Source organism: Myodes glareolus, chromosome 14 (genome assembly GCF_982192425.1).
Source record: "Myodes glareolus chromosome 14, mMyoGla1.1, whole genome shotgun sequence".
NCBI lineage: Eukaryota > Metazoa > Chordata > Mammalia > Rodentia > Cricetidae > Myodes > Myodes glareolus.
This window is the reverse complement of record NC_142039.1, coordinates 3447299-3464235: the sequence shown is the minus strand read 5'-3', so window position 1 is coordinate 3464235 and position 16937 is coordinate 3447299.

Genomic DNA, 16937 nt, shown 5'->3' with positions numbered 1-16937 from the left:
CAGCAGTGTGGTGGCGGCAACCATCTTCTCTAGATTTCAGACCGGATCCTGTGATATGCTTGACTTTAGGGTTAGTGGAAGCTAGTAGAATTCTTAATCATTCCAAAAGCTTTGCTTAATAGCCACAGAGACGTGAGGCCAGATGCAGACGCTGGTGGTAAACAGATTTGAGGAGACGAAAGACAGCCCAGAATAATTTTGGCTCTTGATCTGCAGAACCCACCTTCCACAACCATGAAGTTCCAATCAGCCTACGGAAACTTCATCATAAATCAGAGAACTTCAGTTCAACACCCCCAACACACACACCAGCGTGACCACAAATACACTGTTCATCACGTGATAAGCAGCCCTTCCCCCCCCCATTTTCCTTCTCAATCCCTGCTGAGTAGTGGTTTCTCTAAGGTCAAGTTTTCCATCCTGCAAGCAAGCTCATCAAGACTCAGGATGTTCCAAAGGGAGGGTCTTCAAGACTCAGGAATAAATCACTTAGGAGATTTAAGAATGCCCTGAAACTGACCAGGTTTGCTAAGGTACCCCCTTTCCAAGATAATATAAACAGTGAGGACTTCTGAGAGACACTCGGACCTGTCAAACTGCCTGTGAGCCGCATGGTATGCCCAGGTTTCCAGGTTTTGAGAGCCATCACCCTTGCTGGGAAGATGGGGTAGGGTGGGGGCATGTTGATGATGCAGCGGTCTGAGTCATCTCCACTCCAGTGAGCAACTCCCTCACTACACTTAAGGAACCCAATAAAACTCATTGGTTCATCATCTTGGACTTTGGTTTGTCATTGGTTCCCTATCTGGGATGAGTAGACATTTATTCATGTCTCCCTAGGAATAGTGTAACACAACAAGCCCAGCATCTAGATTCATTTCCAAATAACAGATGATGGTCTGTGTTTCAGTAAATAAATTGTATAGCCTCTCTTGAGATCAAAGAGGGGCTGTGTGATGTAGCAGCAGCATCACAGAATGGCTGTATTACCTGAAGACAGTGTGTGCCACCACAAGGGAGGAGGCATCTACCTGAGCTCCTGAGTATGGAGTAGAGCACCCCGCCACCTGCCGCCTACCAACAACATGGGAATAAGACACAAGGCAGAAATAATCTGCTGAGCCTTGGGACTCATTACCATTTGTGAGCTCAGCGTTAGTCATCATAATAGCCGTTCCCTCACCATAAATATCTAATTAACAAGCAGTTCTGTGCCCTAATTAGGTTTCATTGTTATCTTGACACAGCCTAGAGTCATCTGAGAAAAGAAGCTTCAGCTGAGGAAGTGCCTCGCTCAGAACGGCCTCTGGGCATGTCTGTGGGGGATTGTCTTGATTATTAATTGATGCAGGAGGGGCCAGGCCACTGTCTGGGCACCATTCCTAGGCAGCTAGTCCTGGGCTCTATAAGAAACCTAGGTACACATGAGCCTGAGTCAGCTAGGAGGTAGCATTCCTCCACTGTTTCCACTTCAGCTTCCTACCTTGAGATCCTGTTCTCGGTTCCCTCAGTGAGGGAGTGTGGCCTAAAAGTCTCAGATGAAATAAACCCTCTCCTTCTCCAAGTTGCCTTAGGTCAGAGTGTTTTAACACGGGAAGGCGGCATATCCTACACACACAGTAAGCACATCCTGACTCTCCGACTCAGGCCTCCACCACCACCATCAACATGCTATCCCAGGGGCTGTTGTGCTCTACCTTCCAGCAATACCGGCGTCTCTATGCCTTACAGCCCAGCCGGTGGCACACTGTGTCTCCAAAATCTCGCTTTAAAAGTTATCTTTCTAGACCATTTCTAGCATTCATTAAATTCTGTATTCTCTGTGAAGCAAACTCTGGTATGGAAACAGACATCCTTAAAGCTTGTGGGTAAGTATCTCTGTCAGTTTGCACTACGGTAACAAAACACCACAGTCTGGGTTATTCATAAGGTACAGAAATTTATGTCGTCACTCTTCTGGAAGCTGAGAAGTACAAGACCAAGGCACCAACAGATTTGGTGTTCGGTGAGGGTCCAGCATCCCGGCTTCCAAGGTGGAGCCTTGTCATCCTGTCCTCTAGAGAAGACCAGCATTGTCTATGGATTGGGAGAAGTACCTAGCTGGTTCGCTGCTCTGTGCCATCAATGAGAAGTGGGCTCTCGTGAATGAATCAATTCCTTGCCATCCTCACCTTTTACTTCCACTACAATAAGGAAGAGGTTTTGAACAGTGTTCCCAGCTGTACAGGAAGAGAATGAAGCAGGGCTTCAGGTCTGAGATAGCAGCAGGGCTCTGCTTCAGAAAGGCAACAAGCAAAGGTCTTCTGGTTGTTAATAGTCTATGTGCATATATTTAATTTCCATAACTGTTGTAAATGAGTGACAGAGCTTACAATTTTTATTTTTGAAGTTTTAAGGGGAGATGGGTTGAGCACAGTGAATTGTCTGTTAAAACATCTGAGTTCCTGACACTTTCTGGTATGTTACCTTGGACAGCCATGTAAGTCCTCTATACTTCATTTCTTCATGTGTAAAATGGGGATTAACACTACTTTCCACATTAGCAGTGAGAATTAGATGACATCATGCATTTGTAGTAGTTTAGTTTCTCCCCAAAATTATGATCACCTAGAACTTCAGGATATTTAATTTTTGTTTTATCAGGGTATTTCTTTTGTGTGTGTATGCATCTGTGTGTATGTGTGGTGGATCCACGCATGCTGGGGAGGTACATGGCCCTATGCATAGGTAAGTGGAGGCCACAGTGGGATGCCGGAAGTCCTCTATCACTATCTGCCTTATTCCTGTGAGACATGGTCTCTCACTAAAGCTGGAGCTAGGCTGGAGCCACAAACCTTAGTGACCTTCCCATCTCCCTTATCCTGTACTGGGATTATGGGCATGCGTAGTCATGCCCACTTAGAGGTACTGGGATCTGAACTTGCTTGCACAAGTGTTCTACCCACTGGGCCATCTCCTCAGCGCCTCCTTATTTGAAATCTAGTCTTAGTAGATGAAAACAGGCAAGATGTGGTCATACCGAATTAGGGTGCCATTGAAATCTAGTCACTATTGTCCCCCTAAGAAGATGGAAGACCACTTAGAAAGGGGAAGATGTTCTCTTCAGTGATACAGGTGCCCAGGCTCCTAGATATAAGCACTCACCCTTCCTGCTTGAAGCACTCCTAATGAAATGCACTTTTAAAACAAGAAGGAGACTGGCTGGGAACAGAGGGAGACCAATGAGAGGAAAACAAAAGAGGGTAATGTCAGGTGAATATGATTGAAATACATTATATACGTGTATGAAGACATCCTAGTGAAACTCATTATGTATAATTAATATATTAATAAAATCCCTTTAAAATAAATGTTGCAAATATATCATAGCATGTGCACTGATGTACTAATTCCATTCTATTTCATATAAGCTTCAAGTGAAAATCTAACATGGAGAAAGTGTATCCTAATGATCTATAATGTGAAAAAAACATTTTTAATTAAAGGTTAGTAATAAGCATTATAGTTCATGTCTCTGATAGAATTCTAGATTGATATGAAAATAGCCATCATGAAGCTTCTATAGCAATATTTTAAAAACATTCACAATGTCAGTCTTTAAAGGAGACACCCCAGGAACTAGGAAAAGGAGGGGAGGGAGGAAGCGAGCAAGAGAAGCCGCACCCACATAATCTCCCAACTATGATCACCTTAAGAAGGCCAGTGCAGTGACAAGACCAGTTGGCAGGCCACTGTGGGTGGGGAAATCTTACAAGGCCCCACCCCAGATGTAAAGCTTTAGCCAATTAATGGTGGTGGAAGGAGAGAAACTCGGTCTTCTCCAGTGATGAGCCACCCCCCAAGGTTATCCAGTCCCACGTGGTTAGCCCTAGACACACATGCACATGAGCAGCACTGAATGGAGTCAGCAGGTGGTATTTATACACACATGTGTATATGTGTGTGTAATGATCATAATTGAAGAAAAGGTTATTAATTTTAAAAGAAGTAGGCAAGCGGACACAGAAGGAGTTGGAGGGTAGACAGGGAGGGGTGGAAATGATGGAAATACAATATTCAGGTATGAAATTCTCAAAAAGTTAATTTTTAAAAGGGTGGTGGAATATACAGAGGAAAATAGACATGCAAGAAAGAAGGGTAGGTGATGAAGTTGACTTCAGAGTGACGACCCACAAGCCACAGGATGTCAGAGATTTCCAGTGGCCTCGGAAACTGGAGCAGGCCAGGATTCTTCCCTAGTGCCTTGAGAGTGAACTGGGACCTGACAATCAGCTGACTTTTGACTTCTGACCTCCAAAACAATGAGAAAACGTTTTCTGATGCTTTCGAGCACCCAGTTTGTAGAGTTTGCTACAGCAAAGCCAGGAAATAAAACCCTGCTGATCCTTAACGTGGAGCCCAGAGTACCAAGAATCAATGCCAATAATTGTTACCCAAAGCCAAACCTCTGTGCCAATTATTCTAATGTGAACCTTCTCCTTGGCTGTTCTCATCTTGCCCAACATTGAGTATAGAACCTACACCCCATCTTCTCCTTCATTGCTGCTCTTTTCTCACCTGTGCCCACAAGACAGAAAGGAAGGACTCAGTGCCCGTACCTACTGCAGCCCTGCACAGACACTGCCATATCCAGCAATAAATATTTGAGGCTTACATGACCAGGAGCAATGCCAGTCATGAGGATTGTAAAAACTGATAGTCATGCCCTCTGTCCCAAGAGGACGGGAGATGGCAGATGAGTCACCACTGTGGACCTGGCTGAGAGGGCAGGCTCTCTCCCATGGCAGTGCATGGCAGACTTGACCCAGGAAGACTTGAAGTACAGCTGAGCCAGATTCCCAGACTCATAACTGAAAGCAGCTTCCAGTCATAGGCCAAGACCGGATTGTACCTGACACTTGTGAGGAAGGCTGAGGCAGGAGACTCTTGAATTTGGGGATCAAACTGAACTACACGGTGAGACAGGCTTCCCTTAAGACCTCCTAGACAACAATGGGTGGTAACTGCCTAGTATTAAAGATTTTGGACTATACCCCGTAGAAATGAAAGAAAACAAAATTCATTAGAAATTCTATCTTATAATAACTCAGGGACATGGCCACTTGTTCCACAAAGAAAGGTTTTACTGAGCAGACACATTGTAGAGCCATTGATTTCCTGGTGGCCATGGATGCCTCAGCTCACACTGTCTTTTCTAAGGCTCTAGGTTCCTCTGAGATCTCTTGAATCTTCTCAGATGCTGTACCACGAAGAGGTTGGGGCACAGAGTTAGGGGACAGGAACAAAGAACCCAGTAAGCAGGAGGGTTCTAGAAGCTTGTGACTGTCACAAGATGCCATTTAGGGTCAGTCAATAAGGTCTTCCTTGGAACTGTGAAAATACCTCGCATTGAGAAATGTTGGCAAGCACAGGCTCCCTTAACTGAGCTTCTCAGAACATCTAGCTCCACATCCCATGACTCAGCACAAGCACTGGGGTCTCAAGGCGATGGGGAGACAACCTACTGAATTCAAGTCTGTGGGACAACTCCAAGGACTCCAGACTGCTGTGACAGTGTCCTAGAGGCAGGAGTTTCCTTATGTAGTCTACCCATGATCTGATGTTTTTATAGCATGTATTTCCTATTCGTTCAAATCTTTTAAAAATCAACTTTGTTGAGGCATAATGTTAATCTAATAAAATCTGCTTATTTTGAATGTACATTCTGGTGGGTTCTGACAGGTTCACACACCCAGCCAAGCCACCACTGTGATCAGCCCAGGAGACTCCCTTGGGCTGCTTCCCACTCAGCCTTCCTTCCTCCCCCTCCTGCTCCATGCAGCCTCCTAAGCTGCTTTCTGTCAGTATAGATTAGCTGTGTCTTTTCTGGAAATTTACATGCATGAAATGACAAAGGATATATTCTTTAATGTGCTCAGCTTTGTTTCTTCAGAACCATGTTTTTGAGATCTCCCCATCCATTGCGTAGATTACTAGTACTAGTTCATTTTGCATTCGTGGCTGACTAGCACTCAGTTTATTTATTTATTCACCCTTTAACAGGATTAGGGCCCATCCCATGTTTGACCTATCGTGAATTAAGTTTCTGTGAACACATGCCCACAAATCTTCTGTGAATAAACGGTACCATTTCTCCTGGGTAAACAACAGGGGGAGGAAGCCTGGGCATCTTTTAAAGTGTAGCTTCAGGTTTATAAGAAGCCGCCAGGCCAGTTTCCATAGCGGCTGTACAAGCTGTCTCCCACCAGCAAGCTATAAAACTTGCATTGTTTCACATTCTTGCTGGAGCTGGCATTGGGATTTCCACGTCCTAATTTTGAACATCCGAATAGCGTGTGTAGTGCTTTCCTTTGCTTGTGCATTTTGCAGCCCCTTACCGACAAATAATGTGAAGTATTTTTCTGTGTTGTCATTCACCCAACATTTTACATAGAGTCTGCTCAGATATTTTGATCAACTTTTATTGGATTGTTTCTTATTATTAACATCCAAGGTTAATAATAAATATCTCGAGTATTCTGGATATAAATCCATTGAATCTCAGTTGCAAACATATCACAAAATGACCATTATGTCCCTAATTTTCTCAATGTCCTTGTCAAAGTCGGTTATCTATATATGTGTGGTCGTTCTCAGGGCCCTTGTTTCTCTGATCTGTATATCTGTATGCCAGCACTTGATTCATTTAACATTTTTAGCCTTCTTTGAGATTTAGTTTGAGTATAGATCTGTAACTTTTCTAGTTTAAAATTGTTTCTCTCCATCACTTTAGGGTCTCCATTGTTTCAGTTCCACCTATGCCTTGTTAAATGTGGCAATGATTTTTTTGTCTTTTTCATATGGTAGTTTATTATAATTTCTAGTTTCCATGATTTCTTAATGACTCTGTCCTTGTCCCTTTGCTGTGTAATTCACAATAGCATTGGGCATGGAGCAAGTATTATCCAAAAGTTGTCTTTAAACTTCCTGGAGAAATTCATGGAAGGAAATGATATGTAAGAAATGGTTTCCTTTAAAGGAAGACCTTGAACTGAGCTCAGCCAAGACAGAGAGGGAGGGCCCTGGGATGACATTTGGTCAAACTGAGAGACCCAGGTGCAGTTAGTCTGGCTGTATGGGAAGAGGAGGTAAAGGGTCTGAAATGGGTTCAGTGGGGAAAGTACCTGCTATGTAAGTTTAGGACCTGCTTTCGAGTCCCAGTACCCAGGTCAAGGCAGGCATGTTAGTGTGTCTGCAATCCAATACGGCTGCATGGAAACAGGTGGATTCCCAGAACGTGTTAGCCAGCCAGTCTAGATAATCTGGGAACTCCAGACTCTGTGGAGAGACCCTGTGTCAAAACACAGGACCGAAAGACTTAGAGGACAACAGCGAGTGTTGACCTCTGGCCGCCATGTGCATGTATACACATGTTGTGGGTGACAAAACTCTTCCAGGGAGATACAACACACATGTCTCCTCACCGGTCGCAGACATGACTAAAAGACAGCTGCAGCACCAAGGCCCCCCCAGCACGCGGGACAGCTCACAAAAGCCGGGGAACCCAGAGCGCACTGCACAGAGCGCACTGCACAGCCTGTAGGAGGCTCAGCAGGTTAGCGTGTCCGTTCCAGGTGACTCAGTTGGCCTAAACCTCTTCCAGGCAGCTTGGCTGGTTTCTGCTTCTCCTAGGCAGCTAGGAGAGAGAGGGCCTGCTCTTCATCACGGCCACCTGGTTAGCTTACACCCAAAATAACACAGACATTGTATTAATTAAATCACTGCCTGACTCATTATCTCTAGCCTCTTATTGGCTTACTCTCACATCTTGATTTAACCCATTTCTATCAATCTGCATATCACCAGGAGGTCGTTGCTTACCTGGAAAGATTCAACATGTCTGACCTGGCGCCTCCATGGTGGTTCTCTCACCTTCTTTCTCCCAGAATTCAGTTCTGTCTACTCTGCCTACCTAAGTTCTGCCCTATTAGGCCAAGCAGTTTCTTTATTGATTAACCAATGAAAGCAACACATAAACAGAAGGGCCTCTAACACCACTCTGATCCAAGAGTCTTCTTTGCAGTTCACCTCCCCTCATCTGAGAGGGTGTCTCAGCTTCTACTGCTTACTCTGGTAGGGAGGGGCCTACTAAATCTGGAAAGTTTCAGGGACTTCCTGAAGCTACTTTGTATTGTTTGCCTTCCTATTTAAGTAACTTACGGCAGGATGGACTTTTTTTTAATCTCCAAGGACGCTGTCACACACCACATGTGCCCCCCAATGCACACATGCACGCACGCACGCACACACACACACACACACACACACACAGTTTTTTGATCAATAATGCATGATATGTAACCGTGGAGCATTTTTTCTTCCCCATGCCTGCTTCAGTAACAAGTGTCATGTATGGTTGGGAAGACAGAATATCTTCCAGGAGTTGGAAATGGCTCTGAGTGACTTTGGGTCATTTAGAAGATGTGGCATTGGTTAGGACTTTAGCATAGAGCCCTGAAGAGAAGCCACTGAGAAGCCAGAATTGCTGTCACAAAGAGAATGTTCTACAATCTTAAAATGTTTTTAATGGGAATAGGTCAATCTCTCATTAAAATACAAATGCCCAGAGGTGGTACTGTTACCATGAAAAGGTTAACATGGGCCCACAAGAAGAACTCAGAAGAACCATAGGAACACTCTACAGCCTCTGAATGTTGCTTGGGGACTTTTGATGGAAGAGGCTGAGAAGAAGAGGGAGGATGGGACAGACTCTGGAGTAGCCTGCACCTCTGGTCAAGTTCAGAATATGCCTGTTAAGGACAAGGACAAAATAGGGTCACCTGGAGAAGTGAGGCTTGCTGCTTCCTCTCCGCTCACCATGGCACTGGCACTGACCTAGTGACTCAGAGTCCAGATGGCTGACTAAGCCTCTAGCACATCTCAGTTGACCTGAGACTGGACCCACCGTCCAACTAACCACACCTGGTATTCTGTCTACTTTGCTTTTTGCTGTTGTGATAAAACACTATGGCCAAAAGCAACCTCGGGAGGAAAAGGGTTTATTTCACCTTTGATGTTACAGCCCATCATGAAATGGGCAGGAACTCAAGGCAGGAACCTAGAGGCAAGAAATGAGGTAGAGAGCATTGGGGAGCACTGTTGCTGGCTTGCTCCTCATGGCTTGGGGTAGAGAGCATTGGGGACCACTGTTGCTGGCTTGCTTCTCACGGCTTGCGGTAGAGAACATTGGGTAACACTGTTGCTGGCTTGCTCCCCACGGCTTGAGGTAGAGAGCTTTGGGGAACACTGTTGCTGACTTGCTCCTCATGGCTTGAGGTAGAGAGCTTTGGGGAACACTGTTGCTGGCTTGCTCCTCATGACTTGCCCAGTTTGCTTTCTTATACAACCCAGAACCACCTGCCCAGGGTGGACCCCACCCACTGTGAGCTAGATCTTTCCACATCAATTATTAATCAAGAAAATGCCTCAGAGGCTTGCCTACAGACCAGTCTGATAGAGGCAATTCCTCAGTTGAGATTTCCTTTCCCCCAGTAGGTCTAGGTTTGTGTTAAGTTGAAAAAAACTAGCCTACGTCCTACATACTCGGTAACCTCCATGCAGACACAGATTAGTGCATCAAACCCCGACCCGTGCACCTCTGCTCATCACCAGCAGTTTCCTCTGTGAGACCCAGACTCACCTGTGCTTGTAGCTCTTCCCCTCCTCTACTTATGCAGAACTTTTTTAAAAAGCTTAATATTTGTACTTTTTATGGTTAAGAGTGACATATCCCATGTCTCCATCTTCTCCTACTATTCTGAGGGCAATTTACTTCACTTACCAATTTCCAATTCCTGTTTGACTTTGCCTCTGAGCCTCTAAAATTGACCCGGTTTTTCTGCTATCACTATTTGGGTCTCTCAAAAGAACCTCAGCCTCAAAGTTCCCCAGGCTGAGCTCATGACCACTTCCCAGTGTCTACTTGAGCTGGGTGAATTCATTCCCCGTTGCTTGATTTGCAAAAAGCCAGAGTGCACAGTCATCCTTACACCCACATCACTCCTGTTCTCCATGCCGTGTCACTCAGGGGTTCACTTCCTCCGTTTCCAGAGGTCCCAGTGTTCATCTCTACTCTGGCTGTTGTTCCCCAGAGCCAAGCTTGCAGCACCCTGCCTGCAGCATGCTTGTGGCTCCCTCACTAACCTCCCTCACCTGCACTCTCACTTGGCTCTAATCCATTTGCCTACCCTCTGCAACCAGCAACACACACTCACACATGCAAGCACACGCGCACACACACACATATACACACACACGCATACACACACACATACACACACGCATGCATGCAAACACACATGCATGCACGTGCACACACATATGCACATGCATACACACACACACACACCTAAAGTCTTCCTTTACTTTTGAGAATAAAGATTCTAATCTTTAACATCTCCTGTACCCCTGTGCAGGCTCCAGATGCCTGCCTCACCAGTCTCTTCTTATTTTCTACATTCCAACCATACTGGGTCCTCCCCACCTCCCTCTTTAAACAAAATAAAAATAAATAAATAAAAAACAAACAAACAAAAAACAAAATCAAAATCATTTTATTTTGAAATAATTTCAGACGTACAAAAAAGTTACAAAAATGGTACAAAGGTTTCCTGTATGCCATTTGCCCAACTTCCCCAAGTGTGAGCATTACGTAAGCATGGAGCAACTACGAGAAGCAGGAAGTTATCACTAAAGTGCACTACACCTCGACTCACTCATCTCCAGCCTGGAGAGTCCCCTGAACTGCACGTGGTCCTGGCGACTGGATGAATACAGAGAATTATCTAATAGCTCGATTTCCAGTTTGGGTCCACTCTGGTGTTTTCTTATGTTGAAATTCAGGTTATATATTTTGACAAAGAAGTCTCAGAAGGAATGTGTTCAACAACATTGTATCCAGAGGGGCAGATACCAACTTCTGCCACCATTGGTGACGATATTCACATTGAACCTTAGCTCGAGAAGGCCCTGCCAGCCCTTCCCTCTCTTTCAGTGAAAGAGAGATATTTTGGATCTCTATAATCATTCATTTTCTCATTATACAGGGAGCTAATTTTAGCAACAATTAATAATCCTCACATGCAATAATCATCGCTGTGGTACTTGCCCAGAGTTGGTTTTCCCTTTCTATCCCAGGCTCCAGTTAGTCACTTACTCAGTGGACATTGATCTGTTCCTCGTATGTGTTCACCCATCTGATACCACTGTGGGTTGGTGCTATGTGGGCTTCAGCCCAGAACATATCTGTTTCATCTTTGCATATACTGTCTACACATTTTGGCCTTGCTTCTTTTCATTGTCCTTCAAATCATCCTCCACAAGGTCTTTAACATGCTGTCCTTTGGACCTGGAACAGTCTTTTAGTCTTTCCCGGCCCTCTTCCAAGCTGGTTTCCTTGGGTAGGGAAATCCCTTTAGCACATTGAAAGGTTCAGCCCCAATATCATATCTCAGGGAAGATTCTCAGCGGACCTCCGAAAGCGGTTCTGTCCCCAAGGTGATGACTGTTCCTCTTTGCTCCGTCAGCACACGCACCACACTTGGAAATGGATCTCCCTGAACTTTTCTGATGGAAGGGCTTCTATCTGGTTAAGACTAGCACAATAATGAAGCTTTAATAAATTATTTAGAGTAATTGAATGAATGAATTTAGCAGCTGACATAGATGGGTAGAGATCTTACCGAGTAATAGTTCATTTTCACTGTGGGAAAGGCTTCCCCAGCATCCCATAGACTCAGATGAGAGGTGGCTGACAGCCTGCCATGCCGAAGACTCATTCTCATTTCACTGCCTTCCCACTGAGTGGGTTAGACTGCCCTAGCATTTCTTTCCCAGATAACCTCAATCTCATTCAGGATACTTAGCATTGTGTCTTTGTTTCATATATATTTATTCAATATTTTTTCATCTACATCTGACATGTGAGGTCTCATAACTCTGCAGTGTCTTGCAACAGGTAATTTAAACTTCAGATACTAAGAGGGAAAAGACACTTTGTCAAGGACTACAAACTCTTATTTTCCTGAGCCCCAAATATCTGCCACATCCTTCTCACCCATGAGGCAGCTGGCTTATTTAAAGGCTAGATGTAAAGGTTTATATTTGACCCCCACAATCAATCCCACACTCTGCTCAAGTGGGATTCTCAAATGGGATTTGGAAGCTTTGGGCACCAAGCTTTTCTACCACTGAGGACAGGAAGCAAAGGCTGCTAGGGCGACAGACTTGTAATGGGGCAGCTGGAAAGCGGCATCCTGTGTGCCGGGCTAAGACTGTCTGTTCAGCTGACTGTTCCAGTTCTCAGGTGGATGTCACATTCTAGAGAAATCATCTTTCATGAGGTGAGAAGAGCTGAGGCCAGGCCAGCCTGAGAGACTTTGAATCATCTGAGTCAGCCAGAGGTAAGCAAGAAATACAGGAATATTGATTTTAAAATATTTATCCCTCTGTGAAAACTTGAGAGACAAGCAAGTTTCCTCTCAACTTTATCTAGAATGTTACCTGCACAAAAAAAAAATCAGAGTTATTAGGGAGTATGAGTCTCCAAGCATTTACTTGCTCCACTTGCCTGCTAGGGAGCTCCCGGTATCAAGAGCCTCAGAGTCCTGTGGTTGCAGCAGTAGCCAAGAGTCTAAATGTTTGCATAAGCATCTGTTCCCACAGAGATGCTTGGTCCACACCCAGTGACCTGTGAGAGGGGAAGCTCGTGCTCGATGAGGAACTCTAACCTCTTGTAATGGGCACCAAACTGCCTGCTGGGCTCAGTAAGAGATTTTACCTTTGTCATACTGGTCAGAAGATATGCCCCACTTTGGTTCCGAGGGGGATTCATCTCCTTTTTCCAAATTGGAGGCAAACCTGTTCCTATGCTTGGACTTTAAAATCTAAAGGAATCACATTGTATCTTCCAAGGCTCTTCACTGTACAAGTAAGTGTCTGGAAAAGACGGTTTAGAATACAAGGCAGCTGACCACAGAAGGGGGAGCTATCTCCACAGTGGCTCCCCTCCTTCTCATCAAGGCCTTTCTGTGCTTACCTCCCAGTTCCTCTTTTGATGACTCCTATACAAATGCACAGTTTCTAAAGACTCCTGTGCACAAGGGCAAAACCTCACTTGGCCTCTACTTCAAAGTGTTGTCCAGCCAGGCAGCCTCTATAAACACATCCTCGAGCGAGCTGCCTGTTGGGATACATCCTATGCACGTTAGTTTTTGTCTACCTGACAGACACACACTAGAATCACACAAAAAGAGGGAACCTCACTGCTGGGCCTCCATTAGACCTTCTGTGGGCATATCTGTGGGACATTTTCTTAGTTAATGATTGATGTGGAAGGGTCCTGATTTTCATAGACGGTAGCTGAGCAAGCCAAGGAAAACAAGCTGACAAGCAGTGTTCCTCGGTGTCCTGCTGGAGCAGGCTTTCCTGGTGGTGGACTATATAAGCTATAAGATGTAGTAAACCTCTTTCTTCGCAAGTTGTTTTTGGCTAGTGTTTTTAATCACAGGAACAGATGAGCAAGCTAGAACACACACTTAGGTTGGGGCATCTGTGGGCTGATGGGAGGAGTCTGTGCCACTTTTGATTTCTCACTCTTGTAGTGACTAGCTATAATGTGTCACCAGACACCTAGCACAAAGCAGACATTCAGCAGATGTGAACTATTGTGTCAGTCAAAATAAATAGACTTTCCTGGCATAGCAAATTATCTCTATATACCTTCACTTCACTGTTTGTCACTGTTGGTGACTTGGAGGATTCAGGGATGAGGCTGACAGGTGAACATTGTTGGAGAATTGCTAGTTCCCATGATTAAGGCAAAGAACACTTTGTAAAAACAGCCCTGGTCATAAACACTCCAGCCAGCAGACACAAATGTCTCATCTCTCCTAAAAAACATGAGCAGATGTTGTCACATGCCCTACCCTCATTCAGGGAGTCAAGAGTACAATGGTCCCATGTGCCCCAAAGGCAGAGAGATGGAACATTTGAGGCCAGTATGATGGCCACAACTTTAATTATCATTGTTAAAATTATAATGAACACATCCTCTGCCAAACAACATTACCCTGCTTCTCCAGCAACCATTCCACTTCCCCTTCCTCCTCCTCTTCTTCCTCCTGTCTCTTCCTGGTAATAAAACCTCAGTTTTATTCAGGGTTTACCCCACACACAGTGGTCAACCCTGGGGAAGCAAGGTTAGCGCCTTTTTTTCGGTCTTGCCTAGGTATGAGTGATCAGGGGCCCTGCCATCTCCCTGCTGGACTGGCTCAGAGAGAAACACATGCATTGCAGAACCGTGGCATGTGCACAAGGCTCCTGAAGCCTCTGGGGGCTTAATGATAATGTGTGACTGTCTCCCCAAAGGAGTGGCAGAGATGATTTTTCTTTCTTCTTGTGGACACTGCCCAGTGCAGACACAAAGCCTGGAACCAGATGCAGCTTTCTTGCCATTGGCCTGAGGATGACATTGACAAAAGGAGCCTACTGAGAAACAGGACCACTAGATCAAAGCAATGCTAACCACCATCCCTGTGGTGGATACTCTTGGTTGTCAACTTGACTACATCTGGAATTAACTGAAACCCAAATGACAAGGCACACCTGGAAGTGATTCTTCCCTCCCTCCCTCCCTCCTTCCTTCCCTCCTCCCTCCCTCCCTCCCTCCCTCCCTCCCTCCCTCCCTCCCTCTTTCTTTCCTTCCTTCCTTCCTTCCTTCCTTCCTTCCTTCCTTCCTTCCTTCCTTCTTTCTTTCTTTCTTTCTTTCTTTCTTTCTTTCTTTCTTTCTTTCTTTCTTCTTTTCCAAGACAGGGCTTCTCTGTGTAGCCTTGACTGTCCTAGAACTCACTCTGTAGACCAGATTAGCCTCAAATTCACAGAGATCTGCCCATTTCTGCCTCCCAAGTGATGAGATTAAAGTGTGCCACATTTGAAGTGGGAAGACCCTCTTCTAACCTTGATCCACCTTCCATCTGGGCCGCCCCTTCTGCTGGCAGCCTGTATAAGGACATGGAAGAAGGAAGCTTGCTCTCATTGCTTGTTTGCGCTCACTCTTGTTAGCAAGCACATTCATTCACTGGCGTTGAAGCCTACTTCTTTGGGTTTCCAACATATTCTGAAGACCAACGGAGACATCAATCTTGTGTACTGAACAACAAGATTCTTGAACCTTTTGTTGGTAGACAGTCATTGTAAGACTAGCTGTACCACAGCCTGTAAGCCATTTTAACAAATCCACCAAATATATGTATATGCACATAAACATGCATATATAGAAGATTTGTGTGTGTGTGTGTGTGTGTGTGTGTGTGTGTGTGTGTGTGTGTGCTTCATTTATAAGTTTTGTTCCTCTAGAGAACCCTGAGAAGCACAGGCCCCTAGACTTCCCATCACTAACTTTCACTCTTAAAGCCAGGATAAAGAGGATTATTTTACGTTAGTTGAAGTGGCCTAACTAATATTAATCACTTTTCCTGATGACCTTGGTAAAGACTGGCAGTATGGAGTGAAGGAAAGGCAGAGCTGGGGACAATTGTCTCACATGGTGTAAGAATCCAGCAGGAGCAACTTTCTTGAAGTCTTCATGACGCCCAAGGTACACCAGTAAAACTTATTCGCCTCGCACCCCCACATAGAGCCCTTGAGCCCTGGCACATGGACTCTTTGCTGGCTGAAGCCCTGTCTCTCAGGAAGGATCTTCACACTGTTTGGAAGAAAGCCCTGCTCCTGGCAGTGGTGATTAGCTACAGATCTGGATCTCCAGCACAGATTTCCTGCTGGTTCCCTTTGAGCACTCCGGAGGGATGCTCCTATGGGCTTCAACTGTAGGCTTTAAGGGCAATGTCTTGGTATATTTCCACAACTTTACCACAACCCTTCTTCTGGTTGCCCCAGCACAGCTACTGCCCAAAGACCATGTCCAGACAGGACCAGAGAGCCCTTGCTGCGCCATGAGGCTGGATGATCTCCCGGGGTGGATTCTCATACCCTCGGTGTGGCAGCTAAGCAAGCTTGTTGGCCTCTGCCTCCATCATCTGAGGAATATCAAAGTAGGGGCAGAGAGGACCCCTTTAATCAGCACCCTAGAAGAAGAACGCTCTGTAGACCTGTGACTCTGCTGCTGCTGGCTATTTATTGTCTGCGATTTTTTTTCTTAATATTGAAGGGGATATTGTCTTTTTTTTTCCTTTTTTTTTTTTAGTTTGGCACATTGACTAAAATCCCGGCTTATAGTTAGGGGAGTTTTCCAAGTAGGATTGAAGGGCTATTTTTGATAGGCAGGGTAGACTGATAAGAAGTCTCTTATCTGTCTCTATGACGGGCAGAGACATGAGGTCCTCAGCCACAAGAAGCATTGTTACCTTGGGTACCAGCTGACAGGTTTTGTTGTTGTTGTTGGGTTTTATTGTTGTTGTTTTGTTTTTTTGGCAGGGAGAGCTTTGTTGCTGCCATGGGGTTTGCCTTAGAAAGCTAAGGCAAATAAAATCTAAGACAAAAATTCAAAGATGCTCAGGAAACTTCAAGTCTACAGGGACCATTGTCAGTCACAGAGTCTGGATCTGTTGCAGGGGTGCCAGTGTGGAGTCAACAGGAAGCCACAGTCCTTCTCCCCAGCATTTCGCACAAGTCCTAAAGAACCCAGGAAGAGTTTGCTGTAGCACAGGAGTGAAGTGTTTTTGATGAAACTTGAAGGTTCCATGCAAGTTTCCACCTACAGACGACCACATTGAATGAAATCCAAATGTGGCTGTCATCAAATAGAGGATTTCCTGAGGGACCAAGGGCTGAAGGTGACCTGGCAATAATCAAGGCCATCAGCAATATGCAGTGACTGGTTGCTATGCCTGAGGTAGCGCTCTAACCTACCAGTAAGGATACTGGTAGCTGAGCCAGTATCC